Source organism: Onthophagus taurus, chromosome 6 (genome assembly GCF_036711975.1).
Source record: "Onthophagus taurus isolate NC chromosome 6, IU_Otau_3.0, whole genome shotgun sequence".
In the NCBI taxonomy this organism is placed as follows: domain Eukaryota; kingdom Metazoa; phylum Arthropoda; class Insecta; order Coleoptera; family Scarabaeidae; genus Onthophagus; species Onthophagus taurus.
In genome coordinates, this window is record NC_091971.1 from 8,234,379 (window position 1) to 8,251,626 (window position 17,248).

A 17,248-nucleotide genomic window follows, 5' to 3' on the forward strand; every position below is an offset into this window, starting at 1 on the left:
CGATCATGATAAACCGCGCTCAACCTGTACGCTTTTCTCAACACCGACATGACGACCTCCTTTATTTACTTACGACTGAAAAAGAGAGTTACTATCTTATGATCGTAAAAACGCCTTTTTAAGTAGTGAACAAAGTAGTAGGTAATAAACAGAAATGGGTTGAAAAAAAATAATAAAATGAAATAAGACAGTAGCGAAGTTATTTGGAACGATCCAGTTACCGCGCATCGATTTGATTTACAGATTTCGTGAAAGTTGTCCCAGCAAAAATTATGTCATATACGTGACCTGACTACAAGAGCAACTTTGATTCACATAAAGATATGACAGGATCTGTCCGAAGAATTTACAGCGGCATCGTGCAACGTGAACTTCCTTTGGCGTTAAAAAAATGTCACACTATAAATAAACTCGTGAATCATATTTCATCAAAATTCATCTAAAATTTATTTATTAAGTAGGATATTTTCATTATTGTCTTTATTCTTCCCATAAAAACAGCATCTTGCATACAAAATCACAATCCCACCCACTGGGATGTCATCATAAAATAAAAATCTTACACGCACGCCAAGTCGGAAAGTCATAAATACTACCAACGACGTCGACGCGTGAATAATTAAGTTACTGGAATACATGTGTCGCATTTTCCTTATTGTTAATGATGGTCCTACGATGGTCACTTTAATAGCGTACCAATTTTTTCGTTCACATTGTGAACAGTTAGATTGCAACACCGGTACCATGTACGGTTAGCAATTAGGCCGTATCAGGTGAGAAATAACGACTACTGATAGAGTTGGGCAATCTACATGACTCCACTGGGAATTACGGAGATCTCCAGATAGTGTCCAATCCCGTAGGCCAATTAACTGAGGCGAGAGGAAGTCCGTTTAGGAGCTGATGAATAGCTTCTATGTATACATTGGAAACAAAACTTATAGAACAGGAAGAACTTGCATACCGCACCAATCCTTATTATACCACAAAATTGAATTGAATTTAATACGTTTCATAAATAAAATAATATAGGTAACGCGTTTCGGTGTATAAACGTCGAACTCGACCACAACCGATGCAAATAAATGGCTTACTCGGGTACATGTCGGCACTCCCTCAAGTGTCATACGGTAACGCGCATACATATAAGTATGTATACGGCGCTCGGTTGCCCATATTACCCATACCAAACCGAGCTCTGCTATCATTCATCGTCTTATAACTTTCAGCGTTAGAGTGCGCGCGAGTGCGTTGTAGCTTTTTATCATCTACTTGATGTGTATCATAACGGTAGTTCTAATGGATCGTATGTAGATCGGTTTTTTGTCAACAAAAAAGGGTGTGTCATGGGGAGGCGGTTGAATATATCTGAAAACGGCTAAACCCTAATATTTCTAATTCTAGGTGTAGTGTTAATTCTAACAATACTGCAATTATTGTTAATGGGGCTGTTACAAATTTTTTTTATTGACTTATTCGATAGTTTAGCAAAATTGAAGACTTTTATAATTTTTTATTTTTCAAACTAGGCTTTAGTTAAAAAAAAAAAATAATGAGAATTTAAAAAAACTTTGGAGACGTCACCGTTGTTTCGCACGCGATTGGTTGAAATAAAAATCAATAAAAGGTGTATGAGCGAGATGCCACGCGAATTTTATGCGCTAGAAGAAGAGATCCGAACGATGCTCTTTGTGTCTTCTTGATCTTACGCGAAAACCTCGTAAACGTCACCAAAGCTTTTATAGACGGGCTTTTGAATTTTGATATTAATTATTACAAAAATTAAACAATTTTAGGATCTGAAAATGTTACCAATCTTTCTATTTGTACATAGTTTATCGATTTTCTATTCGATTGAGGGTAACGACCCCGTTCTAGTTTAGGTTCAATAAAAAGTATAAAGTTTTTATTGAACCAAAACCTAGTACTAGAAATATTCGGTAATAGAAACACGATAATTCAAGGATCCAGTATTTTTGGCATAGAATAGCCATAAAATTCCGATGATATCTTTTAACAAGAGATACCTTTCAGTAATAAATTCTCGACTTTCCTCATACACCGGTCATTATCGGGCCGTAATTTCCGCTTTATCAGATCAACCGGTGTATTTGCAGTCCGTTTATTTGCCCCCCGCGGTTCTCTCGCAACTGATCATTATTGCGATTTTTTGCACATAATTTTCAATTTTAATGTTACCTTACCGATGGTTATTTTAAACATAACTTTCAGTTGTGGTGTTATAATCACTCCGCGCTTTCCTTTTTTGGCCGTCCACTTTCCACTTGGGTTATTTATACACTTACACGTTTATTTTTCCTTTGGCAAACAACTTAATAAGATTAGCCCTTCCATTATATAAATTGGTTGATGCAGCTTTTCCTGCTCAGATAACCTTAACAAATCAATGTAATTTTAAATTAAAAGCTTTCTAATTTTAACAATTCATAAAAATAAATTTTATGGTGGGGTGAGGTGCGAAACTGTTTCTTAATTAAATAATTATAATCTTTAAGAACCGTTATATATTCGTGTTTTAAATTGTACATTTCCAGTAATCAATTAATTCGTTTTTAAAACAAGAACTGCGAGATTTTACTCTTTTATTTAAAAAGAACCCAACCAATTTGCATAACTCGGCATTTTTTATTAAATTAAATCAGACAGGCGTGAAATTATTTTCACCGTGTAATTACGCATACTCTTGGGGCACGTGTAAGTGACACCGTATTTTGCCGGACTTGCTAATTAAATACGAAATTAACATAAGTGCGTTAATAATACGGCGAGTCGTAAAAAATAATTGCTGCTTTCAGTCGGCAAGTGGATTACTTCATCCATATTCATTTTTACGGGGTCGAGATGTGCTCTTCCTTTTAATTTATACAAAGAGGCCAGTTATTATTTCATCTACTACCGTTCGCGAGCTTCATTAATTACGTTGCAGTCATCTCCATTCGGTCATGTCAGCCGGTTCCGGGTCATTAGTAAAGTTAATTGGTGTACTTTGGGAATCTCTTCGAACTTTTTTGATTGACACAAACATTTGCATCTAATAAATTTGGGTAAATAATTGAAGACCTGTTATTCAAGTTGCTTCATTTATTGTGATGTTCCTACTTAATGGGGCCCCTCTTCTGTCCGAGGAATTGACATGGTCAAGATTAAAAACGAGATAAACGCGGAATGCCATTACTTCCATTTCCTATCGTGGTTAAACTGTTCGGAACGAACTATTCCGATGAGGTAATCTTTAGATTTACGCGGTATTTATTTATAATGAGCTTGCAACTAAATAATAGAATTGATTATGTTCAGTGATGCTAAACTTGCTTGAGTATTTTTAATCTTTTCACTCAATGAATCTCAATGAATGTAAAAGCGTTAAATTAAATTACTTTTAACGATTCAAAGTTGAGGAGATTACAAGACTTGGTTAACACTTCTCTGTTCGGAGTGTCGAGATGCAAATTCAAACAAGCAACGCCGAGTGTGATTTGTCCCGGCACAAACACATTCCCCTCGGCTAGTCATTACCATTGCAATTCCACCCGAAATGAAATCCGCCTAGATATTCGATCGCTCTCCTGCTTTTCAGACTACTCGACTCTCTCCTTTACTGCTATTGCCCTGGTACTACACAGATATCTCGCACATAAAGCCGTCATTAACACCATCTATGCGTCCTCACTCGATTTACATCAATTCAAAACTTAACACTCAACTGTAATAATGTTGTTACTTGTTGCGTTACATTGTGCAGTTGTTTTGAATCTTAAAATAATTGCTTACTGGAGGGAAGAAGTTAACGAGGAAAATTATCCCGTGGGCAGACGAGTAAAGTTGAGGAAGTGCCAAGTTACTTTGATACAATTTTGACCCAAAAGGACGATGTTTCGTCCAAGATTTTCCCACGTCGACGTTGTGTTTCGCGAAATTGTGACCCATTGTCTCTCCTTGAATACCAATGCGACGACTGTTATTTCCAGGCAGTTAATTTCAAGTTGTTATTTCCTTAGAATAGATTGAAGTTAATGACCAAGTAATCGACCGCTTCCATTTACGGTACCCAAATCAACCTTAATTATTATAAGTATTGTCAGTATGAATCAATTTGCTACTCGATCATAACAAATCATCTGTCTCAGTTTAGAGTCTCGATGAAATACCAAGCGATTTGAACAATACCCGGAGGTATTGACCCGACTAGATGACACACGATCCTCTTAGTTGAAGCCATGCTTTATCTTATCCCGGTGGACGTCGTCGTAGCGCTCGAATGAAGATTACTGTAAGGATAAATACCATGTATAGCACATAGCTAATTGGGGGCTATTCTTAATGAAAAATTAACGTTCAACTTTGATCATTTAAAAGTTATTTACGAATACTTCGTTTTACTTAATTCGTCCCCTTCACCAAAACTCTTCACTATGGGTCCGATAATGAACTGTGGCCGAAAAGCAATTACCAAAAAGTAACGTTAACATGTTCCTTTTTGCGCGGTCGTAAACCGTGATTTTTAATTAAACTTCAAAAAGCTACGAGAGAAGACGTGCCGGGGACATCAATTTCCGAGTTCCAGCTCCATCCCCGGCACAAAGAACTGCTGTCTGCTTCAGGTTCTCTTGCCGGATTGATTTAATTACGGAACCAGGGCTGCGGTCGTTCGGATTATGCTCGCGTATGCAAATGAAATGTGTAAACGCGACGAAACGGACGGGTGGAATTCCTTTGAGAGAACGGCACGTTCTTCGTCGATACAACTTGGCCGCGCCGCGCTCTAAGCTTAGGAACATAGAAGAAGAGAACCGCGCTTCAGCACTTTGTTAGAGATATCTTGGACCTCCAGCAATTGTCATAGTGGGTACGATCGCGGTACTTCTGTCGAATGTAGTATACGGCTCATGTTTAATTCAAAAGACGCGGGTTTAGAGTGGATGTTTCTGTGAAGCCGCAAAGACGGGAAAAATGCCGCGGAAAGACTGGATCGACTCGAAACGTGTCTTGAAGTGAAAGGGTTTGCATATTTAACAAAATTTTATCCGTGAGAATCGTTCAATACGGTCGACACATTCTTACCTGCGACATGATATGCGTTTTTATCACTTCGTATAAAATTGCTCTTCCATATATTCAGAAAATATTACATTGAAATGGTCATAAATTCAACATGATTGTGTAAGATATAGACATTTAACGATATTAGTTCATATCAGTCTGGTAACGTTTAATTACAATAAATTTTCTAGGAGACAATTTTGGCAATTTATTCAACCAGTAGAGAATACCCGTGGGAGTAGTGACGCAACAACTAGAACCGCCTGTATGACCCTGATGGCTATTTGATACAAATTCTCTCGAAATGCGACACGCTCATATTCGCCAGATGGCGCGCCCGGTAATAGAAAACAATTCGCCCAGTTAGCCCAAGTTTGCCCCTGGTTATTGTGTTCGGACAAATCAATTTGTGCTATAGCAATAAAAGTCATAGTTGTGTAACACTAGATCAAAGCGTGTACAATATCAAAACAGCCTTTCAATGGCAGCAGGTTGTATATTACTGATTAAATCGCGCGTATTTGTTTTATCTTATAAATTTCGAACGTCACGTTATGCTATATTTATAACACAACATTGGCGTGATTGCACGAAATTTGAAAGCTCAAGAAAAATTGTAAGAGTTAACAAATAAAAAAAAATTAATATAACACGAAAAAGAAAGAAAAGAAAATAGTCGTGTTCAATTAAAGTGCTACAACAAAAGATAAATAAAACCAATTTCATGTTTATAAAAGATCGTACTTTCTAATAACTTCAATTGATTTTTCAATGTGTAATGTGGTGAAAAGCCTCTTACATAGAATCAAAGTATTAAGCTTAAATAGGTTACCTGCGGTCGCTCTCAAGAGAAAATCTTTTCATAAGAAAAATGCTCTCACAACAAAAATAAACCATCTAAAGAACGTTCTTTTAATTAAAATATTTACAACTTCGATAAAAGAGTAAGTTTTCAATATTCGCAATAGCTTTGGGCTGTACGTTTGAATTTCTTGAAGGTATTTGTTGGGGTGGCAAGATCTATCAGTTTCCGAAGTCGTCCTCCTTCCGTGAAGTTCAAAAATGGGCCAGACGCTTCTTTCATGGATTCGTGCTCAGAATACTTTTCACGCTCGAGGGTCGCCTTATTTGTAGAGTGATAAAACGAAAGCTGAAGGAAATGCCGAAGAAAAATATCTCACAAAATTGGTACTTCGCGTTATTTATATTCGATGGTGGAAATATTTCAGTTCCACTACTTCGGGTTGTTTGTTACTTTAGACGTTAATTGAAAACCAATTTTTTTGCTCACGTAAATTCTTTATAGATATGGTTAGTTAAAGTTAATTAAAAAGAAGGAGGAGTTGTTTTCATTTAATTCATGACCATCACCGATGACCTATTAACAAAACAAGCAAGTCCTGAGGCACAAAATATCGTATTCCACGCTGCACCCCACGTTTAATTAAGCGATCCAATAGCATAACAGCCCGGTATTGTAGCTTCTCGCTAGGTGCCTCGGTTATTTAGGGTAAGCTATTTACGTTCCTCTGTTCGAATATTCGTTTAGTTTCTTTTTGGGGTGGCGGCGTTCGTTGCTGCAGCAGTATCAGATCTCAGTAAAAACATCTGCCCCTGCCCTACCTTCTGCACTGACCCCACACAATAAAAATATATTGACTAACTGGGAGGTTTCCAAGACAAAAAACCGGATGTCCGGAATAAATAAAATTAATTTCAAAATTTCCCTTAATATAATGCCATATAAAAAAATCGATTTTGCACGAGAAACGCCTTGGGCTCGTAAAAGACGAGCAGGTTTCGGAATTAATTCATCCAACACTTTGTTGGCAGCAGTAAATGTATCGATTGCACGTGATTTATTTCTGGGTGGAGGCGGAAAGATGTGATCTGACGATTCCGCAGTTGCCTCGCTCGGCTTGTTCACCTCAACTGTAAAAGAAAGTTCGTTGAGCTTCGATAACGACCGTTTCTGCGTGATAGACCTTTATGGCTATAGCCTAGTCACGTTGTTCACTAAATTTTTCGCGACAACATCTGCATGCCTTAACAATTAAATAAGTTATAAGAAATTATTTTTACTACACCCAATTAAACAATTAATCACCTTGGACCTACATTTATTATTGTAATACTCAATGATAAAAAGAAGATGATAAAGATAACATTGTTATTGAAAACAAATTCTTTTCTAGAAACAATGATACCTTTGTAAATATTTATTAATACAGTAACGGCGTTTAATAATGTTTAAAATTAGTGTAAACATATTCTTATCACAGTTTTATAAAAACACCACGTGATGATAATTCTACTACTAACATAGCCCGTTTTAACTATCAACATTTAAGTCATTGAAGTGTTTGTGTTCAAATAAGTTTCAATTTTGAGGTAAAATATTAATTTTTTCGTTAATATCAAACAATTAAAAATAAAACTTTTAGAAAACACCAGATAGATAAAAAAATGTATATCAATCAACAAAGAAAACTTTACACTAATTACTTTATAAATTTCCACCAGGAAATGGGAGAAACAATTCTTTCTTTTTGGGATAGATTAATTACGTCTCATCGAAAATTATTATTAATTATTAAAGACGATGTTAAACCAGATATTTTTAACCCAAATATTTTTGTGTTGAATGTATTTATAAAAGGGTTAAAACAAGATCACATCAGAGAAGCCATCAAGTCCAGTGGCACAAAACATTTATCAATAGCGTTACAGATCGCTTTAGATTTAATAATATTAAATAAATAATCCATTTAAATTTTATCATTTTTTTATTTTACATTTATTAATAAATTTATTTAATTTAATAACAAACAAATTTACGATAATTCAATAGCAATCTCGATTGCTTCCGATAAGTGTTTTATTCCTCTTAATTCAAGAGCTTCCTTAATACTATCTTCTCGTAATCCGTTCACAAAAACCTTTAACACGACACTATTAAGACAAAGAAGACCTCCTCTTTTGTCATCTCTGAGTACTTCCATTAGTTCACGATGGTACAAAATTAGTCTTTGTGAGAAACACGCAACGTTCTCTTTATCTTTCTGTCTACACTTTAGAAAACGTTCGATAAATACAGTGTTATTATCTTCTGGCTTCATGGTGTCTGTTTTGATGATGTGCGATGTACACGAAATGATTCGCCAGGCGAAACTGATACATCTACGGCGTAAAGCACCCTTTGTTAAGTGTACCGTGGTGCGATATTGTAGAGTTGTTTGCGTACAGCAAGTCTCCTCGGCATACCTTTATACTTTAGGTATGACAAAATTGCACGAGACGATTACACGGTGGCATATTTTTTATTCGTCATCACGTTTGGAAAAAAGCAATGTTGCAATGAAATGTATTTATTGCAAAAAGGTTTTTAAAAAGAAATTTCAAAACTTTTAAAAGCAAATATGTCAACTGTTTAAGTTATAACTCATTTGTTTATCTCTTTAAATAAGGTCAGAATGATTTTTTGAGCTTATGATGTATACAGAAATAACAATAAAATCGTCGTTTTAATTAATTATGTCCCTAAAATGAGTCTGAGTCTACGTTGAAATTGGTTGGAAGTCATTACTGCTTTATTCCCCTATTTCTTTAATTGGACAACACTTGTTTTATATCCATTAACTCAATTTAAACTTCATTATGGGATATTAATTAGAAAACGACCAGGGTGTCCATTCCATGTTCCTAATTACTTTGTTAACAGACGGTTGACTCAGAATACCGCGCCTCGTCTCTTAGGCATCGATTACTTTTTTTCAGGTCGTTAATCGATTATTAATTGCCAAGTATCCGCTTTAATATTATCTTGGAGAGCCGACGCTTGTAATTAAATAGGATATGACGTGTTTACAGTTTGTTAATCAGCGTGGAAATAATAAAAGTGGAGCGATTGTAGATGAATTATAAATTGCTTATGAGATATGTCATTTTGTATCAGTCAACTTTCTTATAAAAAAAAACCGCCGAACTATTTCATTTATTTTTTACGATTCATCTTACCACATCGTGCGGTAGGTCTTGTTATCTTTTACCCTCAACAGGGGTCACATTACGGTTACATAGATAACTCGATATGCTTCCCAGTGGGAGTTCCCATATTAAATTTATGTCCTGGAGATATATCAGTACGTAAAATCACTGAGCAAAATATTGAATGTGGAGATTATCGTGTCTTTTCTAAGCTCCCGTTACTACACGAATACAAAACGATTCGAAGGTCCTTCCGTATACGTTCCAAACGCATTCACAATGCCAAGGCGACACCGGGCAATATATCATTCCTTTCAACACATAAATCTACGAAAACCACGAGTTCGATACGCATCTCCATTCTAAATATTTACGTAGATATTATCTGAGACGTATATTTTTTGTTTGTTGTTTGATTCTTTGGACTTGCCCACTAATGATAGATATTAAAAGATACAAACGATGAAATGCGTACTTGGCGACCCCGTTTTTATTGTTTGCTCGAATTTATATGTGACTTGAAGATTGGCTGTGAATGGATCGTAAAAATACTTTCCTGAGAAGGAATTTTCAACCACACTACTGAAAAAGATAATGAACCTGTGATTGATTATAAAAGAATTACCCCATAAAAACAAGTTTTTCATTTAAATAGAATTTATATGTAAGTGTGTGGAACACCCTTTAATTTTTATCTTATCATCAAAGCATTTCTCGTAAACGTTAAATGTTGACTACAAGCTTCGATAATTTTTGTCGCTTCGGTAGACGAGATGGTCGCGTAAGTTTTCAGAAAAAGACGTTTATAGTTGAGAAATGGCCCGTTTAACGTTCGAAGACTAAGCGGTCACGAAAGACCATCATAGATACACCACTCTACTTTAATGTTCCATTCAGCTGTAGAAGCAAGCCGTTGGCGTTTGAGTCTTGAATATTTCTTTGCGATGATAATGAAGGTAGGAGAAGTTTCCGAGACGACTTCTCCAAGTTTCTTATCGCCATCACGTGGATTTTTATAACCATACTTGTCCGATTAAACTTACGATTTACTACTTAAAAAAAATGTGTAGGTATCTTAATTTTATTTTATACAATGTGTATTAATACTGATACAAACGTCAGTATCCTCTTAACTTCGCCACGTATGACATAATAATGTGTATATACCATTATGCTATACCATTATTACATGACAAGATAATAGTATTCTTAATGCGCGCTATTATAAAGTTGACAGGTGAATTGCATCGTTATTTTATAGCCGGAAATGCACATTTATTAACCATTAAAAGTATATATACAATTTAATTTACCTTGAAATACAATCTAATTGCTTTCCCAACCGAGAAATCAATACCAAAACTCAAACAATTACGTAGTCATAAGATCGAAATGTTACACAATTGGGTAAATCTTTAATACTGCCACTCACTTAAAATTTTCAATGTTTTAGACTTGACAGCTTCGATTTATAGTCGTGAAAGATTACCGGTCGGCTTTATTTGCTTTCTGCATTATAAGTTGATTCCATTATAGCGTAGGACGGGCTGTAGCTTTTGATTTCACCATATCGTTACAGTAAGCGGATTATTGTTATAGTGAAATCGAAGAGTTAGGTTGCGGATACTGCTTGCAATTACCTTAACGCTTCAGGATAAACCGATTCTCGTTAGTACCAGTTAACTATTGTTGTATTCGCCAGCAAATAGCGTATATAGCGGCCAATAATCAACAATATGTGGGAATTGCAGGAGATTTATATATCAAAAATTGATATCAAGAGAATTATTAGCACTAAAGCAGGAGTACAGCGAAATAAATACGCTTTTGAGGGCGTACACACATTTTCTGTCTAGTGTTAGTTTTAGTGCTAGTGTTAGTCTAGTTTTATTTGTTATTCACTGCTAGTTTATTCTATATTTTTACTGAGCTATAACAGACACTGCCTTCCCCATATTGATCCGTTATATCGAGGTTTTACTGTCGAATTATTTTGACATGTTTCATTTAATGTGGAACAAAGTAACAAAGTTTCTATAGAAATATATTTGCGTATATGGCATTTTAAGTGAAATTCACTATATATCATTAACCAAATTAATATCAATCCCATTCAATTCAAATTAATGGCAATCAACCCAGCACATGCTAGAAAAGCATTATATTCACTGTGAATTCTCTGCTCATGGGATTGGACGATAAATCGAACGGTTGCACGTTTACTCATGATAAATGGCCGCAACGACCATTAATGTACTACACGAGTAGCAGTTGGGAGTGTGTGTTTAGTGTAAACACTGATGTTGATGGTAGTGAGTCGACGAAAAACGATCGAAAACCGGTACAATGACGCGCTTTCATTTTTTACTTTTAAACACTGTCGTATATTAACAGAACCTTTTAGATTATCTCGTTCTTGTGAAATAATAAATAATTCCCTCGCGATCTACATCCAGCGATGTAACTGGTCCTAAACATTAATTTCGAGTTGATGGGCGTTTTACGTTTATATCCCAGGAGAAAATACGTTTGGATTTGGGATTTTCGGCAGGAACATGCGATCATAACTTGCGCAAATAGCCATTCGCCGTGCTCGCAACGACCTATTTTCTAAAAGCGTTTAAACCGTGAACGGATTTTGGACGTAGCTTCGCCCGAAAATCCGGTAATTATAATTTGAAATGTTTTCTCTCACTCCCACATTCACAAAGATCGGCAACAAGAGGCTAATTGAATTGGCGCACTGTTTCCGGTCATTTTCAACTGAATATGAGCGTCCGATCCTCCGGAGGCTACTCGTTCCGAGAGGCTTAATATAAAAGCGCCGAACGAGTTCCGATGGAAACGGAATTGGAACACGGATAAATTACCATAAATTGTCCAGAGTTGCGTCGTTATATAAAGAAGCGAGCTTAAATTACTCTTCTACTGCTTTAATCATATTTACTCAATGTTCGTGTTAACAGAGAACTGTAATATTTCCTTTACTTCTCACCTATTTAAAAACGTAATTCTTTTTCAGTTACTCAACATAAACATCTAAAGTGATCTCTGGTTTCTTTCGCGAATACTTACCGTTTTTGTGTTAGGTTTTCTTTTAACGTTGACGCTTACCGAGGGTTTCCGACTTTCAAAGCCGCTTTTCGTCGATTTGTTTTTGCGTAGATTTAAGCAGAGGATTTCCTGCGACGGCAACGGTAGTGCAAATCCTATTACGTGAACAAAGAAAATCTGGGGCAATGGAAACGTAGAAAATGGAATTTTAGATGCATGCTGAAACCGCGTGCGCGAAAATGTGCGCTCCCTCTTTCTCGCACTTTTATTTATCGCCGTTCGGCGATTTAAACTGCGAGGCTTAAGGGTGAATAAATTCCGCCTTTGAAGTACGGTTGTCGGGTAAAAGACACTCAAGGGATTTCATAAAGTATTGAATTTCACCGGGCGAGGATGGCCCCGGTGTAAAATAGTGTTCCAGATCCACGTAAAAATGTATTGAAAGTCGGTAACACACGGTGGGAAAGAAACCATCTGCTTCTTGATACAGTCTAAATAAATTTTTCGATATATATTTAATAAATAAATATGTTTGATAGATGTTAAGCCTAATTTATGGTTGTGGACGTTTGGGATCGCAATGGATAATGCACGTAATTTCGGGATTGTACAAGACATGACATGTGCCAAAAGCAATGTAAACGCTAATCGGTTCCATGTACTTCCTCAATACATCCTACATTGAACGCTCGGTCAATATTGACTTTCACGTTCCATATAATACGACTACAAACTGAAGTAGTTGCATAAAGCGAGAACGTCATTGTTAGATTTCCTTTGATATTCCCGACATTTAAGCATCTGCAAATATAAATACAAGAACACGCGTGATGAAATAAATGTAGATACAGCTGCGAAAACATGATGAGTAGCTATTGTGACCACTAAGGTCCCCTATTTATTTGTTTTTATTTCCTGGAATTTTATTGCATGACACCGAATGTTCTTAAATAACCGTGTGTGTTTAACTCATCTAGACATCCGACGACACGAGTTATTACTTGCAATAAATCTGTGTTAACGTCGACGAAATCTCTGTAAAGGAAGACTAATGACCGCAATATTAGTTATAGCTATAGGGGCTCAATTAAGAGCGACCTTCCAGAATGTACACTGCAGTAGATCTTTTAATTCTAACACTACTCTTAAACTTTAATAAGTTTTATTTAAAAAAAAAACAAATTTTCTTTTACGTTTAGTTCAAACCCTAAATTGTAATCTGTCACTAAACCATAATAATTACACAAACTTTACCAATTACCTCGTGGGAAATGCAAACTTGCATTTGAACGATTTAATAGCGTTTCGAGCAATGTAACTGCAACTAGTAACACGAAGAGTGGCTAAAACTTCCTCAATTTATATCCATCACAACTTATAGTAATTCACGGCCAACTAAACGCGCATCCTACAGTGGGGTTATACGCCATTAGTGTCAAGCAAAGTCCACCTCGACGTATATACAGCCTGCTGGGTTGCCGAACCGCGTCGGCATCTCCGCTATAAAGCACAAAGCTGGGCTTGTCGTCGCGCTGTTAACTCTGCAAGGCATCGTTTCTACACATTATGATTCGTACGTCATAGATATGCTTTAATTTCCTATTGAATACAACGTTTCACATCCCCAAATTTTGGATTTTAATTTAATTTATCAAACTCAAAACATAAAAATAAACTAAATCTAAATTAATTATATGAAGTAAATTTAATGCAGTAAATAAAATGACAACGAGATTGGACCGTATCGACGACGCCCTGCTAATTTTTGTTGCCAACCCATTTCCTTGTAAACCTATCTCGGTAAATTGCTCCTTTAATTTATAACCGTTTAATTAACTGGACTCTGCGTGTGATCCCGTCATTTTCATCGTATCGGCAAAGGCAACCGCCATTAAGGGACCACCACACCACCTACATATGCCTAAAGGAAACAAAAGGTCTCAACGAGTAATTAATCCAACCAGACGTTTATACTGTCGATTTTTTTCTTTCAGGGTCTGCCGCCGGTGAAAGCAAGGCACAAATCATCACGGCCGTTGTTCTCTCCGCTGGCAGTACAATTACATCGAAATAAATCAACGAACCCATGTATTATTCGGTTGGTCCAGTCAGAATGGACATACATCAACATCTTCCGGTCGTGTTTAGCGTTCGTGACCACCGGTGGTTAGCTTAAGCCGGTTAACTTGAATTATGCGGATTTGCATTCATTTCTTTGGTACCCACGAGAGACAGGATTGATGAATTACTGTAGATGTACGGTTTAAAGTTGATTAATTGTAATGTACACTTTCTGGTTAGCTGTAAGAGTCACAAAAAGCTGTAAGTGTAAACTAGGTCACTAAACTCATATTATTCAAATTGATTTATAATTTTCTTCTATTAAATGATTTCTTTTTTTGTTTAGACTTGAATTATAGGATTTGCATGCTGACTTCAGTTGAGACAAGGTTGATGAATTGCGATGGAAATCGTTATTAATTGTAATACGCGGTATTTCGTTGGAGATCTCGTCTTTTCTTAACGTCATAAAAAACGTAAACTAGGTCAGTTTCTCGAGAATTCTCGTCTTGTAACTTTGATGTTGGAATTTTGAAGGAAATAAATCATTCCTTTCTTATTCATCGGATTTTTAGTATTTGCGAAATTTCTTCGTTTTATATACCGTAACAAAATAACTGCAATTAAGTTCACCTTTCACTTTGAACAGTCGTTCCATTTCCTAGGTACTATGAGCCCATGTTCGAGCTAAACGCTTCCTCTCGGCGTGTTTTCCTTTACGCCCGAATACGTAAATTATAAGCCGTTCACGTCCGTAACGCGATAAGACCATCGACCAACCACAAGCTTCCCAGATACGTTCCTTTGAACCGCATAAATTTTAATAAATTTCCCCGTTCAACCAACCATTAAACCTAATTAACGCCAAGCTATCGGCCATCCAGACCACAGCGATCGACGATTTTTCACAATACACCCCTGACCAGGCAGCTCACTCAGGCGTTTCATTTTTGAACTATCATTAGACCATTTATAAATTTGTTTTTAATCATACGTTTGCAACAGTATTGGGTGGAACACAAGAAATAACAATAAACCATGAAAACTAGTAGGTTTTGCCAATATCTTAAGCAATCGTATACAGAACAAATGTGTGTACGTTTAATTCTTTTCATTATTCTTTAATCTAATAATCAAATAAACGAAAGAATCGTGTTTCGCTTTAGGCCTATCAATAATGTACCAACATTAATCAATCTCGCGCCGAGAAAATAAATTGGTTGGTAATAATTTAATAATGACCGCGAACAAATGGAAATATGAAGGTGAACGGGGAAAATGATCGCCAAGAGCGATAGGCCAGGTAAAATTAACCAAAAGAAAAACATAACAACGAAATTGCTATGTGTGTGTCAAAGAAAACGTGTCACCGATGGATTGGCCAGATACAACCCGGTGAACCGCTTCGGGGCAGATTGCTTTACTTTGAATGTTTGTTTTATGGTTTCATTGACTTTTTACGATCATTATCGGGGTTGGAAAGGTGGTACAGGAAATTGTTCGGTTAAATCATTTTTTTTCATCAATAGAGATTGGTACAAAATTAAAATGATTTAATCCATTACGAACAAAGCTTCATTCAAACTGTGTATTAATTAACACCATATGCGCTGCATTCGCAACACGAGTAATCAAAGTGATGGGTTCCAAGTATTGCGTACGTAAACTATTTGCAGATGTATTCAAGATAATAACGGTTTTCGTTCGCTCTCTGTCTTTTATCGCTTTGTAACGTTTACAAGTTAGAACGATGAGTACATGAACAGTCGTTGATGTGGTTGATGTCACAGCCGGTTAACTTCAATTAGCAGGTCCATTTCCTCGTTATCAACTCACACTGTTTGCTGTTGTAATGCATGTTTTACGCACTAAATAACTTAAATAGCCGTGGGGATTGAGGAGTATAAGCTTTTGCGTGACACATTTCATTATCGATTTTCACCATTTTTTTATTAACCATTAACATGAACCGACGACGATTTGAAGATGTTCGTTTCACGAGAATTGATGAAATTAGTTTGCGTTTAGATAGAGGTTGCAGTAAATTGTGGATCTATAGGACGCGGTCGGCGGTAAACATTAAATTTAATGGGATTTGCGGGGTCTGCTACAGCATTTAGCATCGAAAGGACGATCTTGAAGCACCGATATTAAACCGATTTATCATTGCCGCACGTAATATTACGTTGAGCAAGTTCGATACTAGCGGGATTACGTGTTATGTCAGTTCGAAGACTAATATTTAGTTTCCGTTTGGACGTTGCATTAGTTATTCTACAAACTGGAGTATTAATTAACGATACGTAACGAAAATTAGGTAAATGGAACTTTGGAGTTTTAATAAAATCAGCGTCTAAAGCAAGATAACATTTCCTATTAAAGTTGTACACGTTTATTCATAATGAGTAGCAATCTACTCAATATTGGAATATACACTTGAGCAATTATTAACTGGATGTGGAGATTTTGGAGATAGTAGAAAAGACGCAACTATTAATAGCGTATCCTACACAGTACTCTCTCAAGACGGCTAAACCCGAATAATTCTAGTTCTAGGTCTTGTGTTAGTTCTAGTGATGGTGACATGAAAACATCACCATTTTCTAGCAATAATTCGAAATCCTCTAATATGAAAGGTTAAATAACTAAAACCAGGTCTCATTTAGAAGTCAGCAATACTTTATTATATATTACTTACCTTAATTTAATGAGACGATAAGACCTATTAACATATGAATATTAATATTACTAAAATTAATGAATCTCCTTCGGCGAAACTATAACTCCTCTGCAACGGGATCCGTCAATTCTTAATATTCTCAATAATACGGACCCAATCATATTTCTTCTATCAATCCGTATTAACCACATAATCAATCTTCGCGTACGACGATCCAGTCCGGGAAGTTATTAACGTGAAGACGATCGCCGAGAGAAAACTCCCAGGGAGAAAAATTAATTTTTCAGCAAGCTGCTTGATTTATGAGAGAAGGCCTTTCAGCGGCGGCGTGCGAGCCATTAAAGGTCTTACACATCTCCGGTAGCCATCCATACCATAGGATTTCTTAACCCCGAGAAACCTCTT

At 36.2% G+C, this 17,248-nt stretch overlaps 1 protein-coding gene and 1 long non-coding RNA gene across 7 annotated transcripts in view; both read left to right on the top strand.

Annotated features, from left to right (window-relative positions):
- The window catches only part of LOC111428015 (tensin-1-like), a 100,410-nt gene that overhangs the window by 18,192 nt on the left and 64,970 nt on the right, over window positions 1-17,248 (top strand). The window lies entirely within an intron of this gene.
- LOC111428017 (uncharacterized) lies at window positions 6,836-7,839 on the top strand. The gene is made up of 2 exons (XR_002708025.2): window positions 6,836-7,452; window positions 7,506-7,839. It is a non-coding gene; the product is annotated as an uncharacterized lncRNA (long non-coding RNA).